This window comes from Ziziphus jujuba, chromosome 12, assembly GCF_031755915.1.
Source record: "Ziziphus jujuba cultivar Dongzao chromosome 12, ASM3175591v1".
In the NCBI taxonomy this organism is placed as follows: domain Eukaryota; kingdom Viridiplantae; phylum Streptophyta; class Magnoliopsida; order Rosales; family Rhamnaceae; genus Ziziphus; species Ziziphus jujuba.
In genome coordinates, this window is record NC_083390.1 from 314,044 (window position 1) to 317,210 (window position 3,167).

Below are 3,167 nucleotides of genomic sequence, written 5' to 3' on the forward strand. Positions count from 1 at the left end.
TAATTCCAAGATCACAAACAATTGTGTGATTGTCTATTATTTGGAGGTAAGTTACTTAGCCTTTTTCTCGTTATTTTTGCATGTGGGAAGGTCAAAAATTGCTTTTGGAAAGTGTAGTGAAGCATAGGCTGTGAAATTGTTTGCTGTGAAGTTTGGAGATTGTGAAGCGATGTGTGATTTGATTGTTGTGAAGTTGTTAATATAACCTGGCCTGCTGATTTTGACAGCTATATGTATATATATTTGTATATATATATATACATATATTATATCTATAGCTTTGTATTTTAATGATAAAAAGCAAACTTAATTAAAAGATCCTGATGGGCATTTTCAGTAGGGTCCCAACTCTACCAATTCCTGTCTGTTCAACCAATTTTTCCTTTCTTGTTTCTCTTTATATTAAATTAATCTAGGCAAGAACTAGCTGGTCACAAACCAACCAGTAAAATCTTCTTCCATGAAGTGCATCTATATGTTTGTTTCAAAAAATGAAACAGAATTATGAATTATTCTCAACAATTTTCTGTATATGAAAAAGGTAACACCATGATTTTTCACTCTTTTTTGGACTGGATAAGCGAGACATTGAATCCGAGCTACAAAAGCTAGCTATTCCCAATACTCATTATTTATCAAAAATTCTCTTTATAAGCAAACTCTCAATGTTCATAATTTGTGGACCAAATTTCAACCAAATTTTTTTTTTCAACCATATACATGATAAAGATCTTTGCTATTATTGTCTGCTTGGTTGTCTAGAAAATAACATGGCCAAAAAACGTTTTATGGGGTCTCAAAATAATGGCAGAAGAAGAAAAGTTTCCATGAACATATTAGCTGCAATTGTGCATGAAATTTGATTATGCTGCTATGTTTTTTTGTATATATGTTTTTCAATATGTTTATTTTGTTTTTAATAGGTTCTAGATGGATGAGGGCCACAATGATTTATATGATATTAATGAATTGGAAGAGTATTTAAATGAATCAGATAAAGCTGAATCTCAACCTTCACAGTTGGATAAACCTTATAAAACGCAAAAGAGAAAACCTTCTAAGGCTCCATCTTGGGTTTGGGAACATTTTGAAAAAATTCCAGATAATGATCCAAATAATCCTAGGTGCAAATGTAAACATTGTGGGGTAGATTATGCATGTAATACCAAGAGATGTGGAACTAGTACATTGCGAAACCATTTGATGAACCAATGCAAAAAATACCCTAATAGGATGGAGGATAAAAAGCAACAAGTTCTTTCATTTGAAAGTGGTAGTAGCAATTTGGTCTCTATGAGTACAACATTTAGTAAAGAGGCATGTAGGCTTGCATGTGCAGAAATGATCATCATGGACGAGTTACCATTTAGCCACGTTGAAGGAGAAGGGTTTAGAAAGTTTTGTAATGCTTTGAACCCTAAGTTTGAACCGCCATCTCGTAGAACAATTTCTAGAGATGTGTTTCAGTTGTACTTAGATGAGAAAAAAATTTTGAAGAGTGTGTTTTCATTGAGGAAGCAAAGGGTTTGTCTTACGATGGACACATGGACTTCCATTCAAAATAACAATTACATGACTCTTACCGCTCATTTCATTGATGATGATTGGAAGTTGCATAAGAGAATTTTAAATTTTTGTATTGTCCAAAATCGTAAGGGTGAGACAATTGGTAAGGTTATAGAAAATTGTTTGATTGAATGGGGTATTGAAAGGGTTTTCACAATAACGGTTGATAATGCTTCTTCAAATGATGTGGCTGTTAATTTTTTGAAAGAAAAATTAAATTATTGGAAAGGAAATGTTTTGGATGGTGAGTTTTTACATGTTCGTTGTGCTGCACATATTGTAAATTTAATTGTGACATTTGGATTAAAGGAAATCCATGATAGTATTGCTGGAATTCGTAATGCTATTAGATATGTTCGATCATCTCCTTCAAGGTTAAACAAATTTAAAGAATGTGTAGAGAAGGAGAAAATTGAATATAAAGAAACCGTGGTTTTGGATGTGTCTACTAGGTGGAATTCCACCTATTTGATGTTGAACTCGACTTTGAAGTATCAAAAAGGTTTTGATAGGATGATAGATGCTGATGGACATTATCTTGGATATTTTGAGGAAGATGAAGTAGGAAGGAAGAGAGTCGGACCACCTCTAATTAAAGATTGGGATAGTGTAAGGGTTTTTGTGAAATTTCTTGCTACTTTTTATGAAGTTACCTTAAAGTTTAGTGCCTCTTTGACTGTTACTTCTAATATATGTTTTCATGAATTGAGTTTGATGTATAATGCACTTGTTGAATGGAGTAATAGTCAAAATCATTTGATGGCCGATATGGCAAAGAAAATGTTGATAAAGTTTGACAAATATTGGGGTTCACTTGGAAATGTCAACAACTTGTTGCTTATTGCCATTGTGCTTGATCCACGATATAAGCTGGAATATGTATCATATCTTTTTGAGGATGCTTATGAAAGTGGTATGGTTGAATCTTTGACTAGGGATGTAAAAGATACTTTAGTTAACCTTTACAACTTCTATAAGGAAATTGATTCTATGAATGGGAGTTCTAAAGTATCAAATTCAAATGATGGTCAATCAATGCAAGCACAACAAAGTGGGATGATGATGGATTCATTGGATGATGGAAGCATAGATGATCGTCGGCGTTTGAAAGAATCACAATTTAAAAAAAGAAAAATGGAAAAAAATGTATTGGAAATAAAGAATGAGGTTGATAAATTTTTGTTTGATCCATGTGAGGATGTGGAGAGTGAGAAATTTGATATTTTGGCTTGGTGGAAAAATAATTGGACAAAATATCGAATTTTATCTCAAATTGCAAGAGATGTATACGCCATTCCAGTTTCTACAGTAGCATCCGAATCTGCTTTTAGTACCGGAGGGCGTATTCTTGATGCATTCCGAAGTTCATTGGGTCCAAAAATGGTGGAGGCTTTGATTTGTTCTCAAAATTGGTTGCAATCAAAGCCTATGACGTATGATTATAGAGTTGAAATACCAATAGAAGATGTCGCATATTATGATTCTATTGAATCGGGTAAGAATTTTTTTTATTATTATTATTTGTAATTTTATTTTTATTATCTATTTTAGAGTTTTTAGAATTTTTTAGTAATATTTACAACTTCTTTTAGCTTACTAAT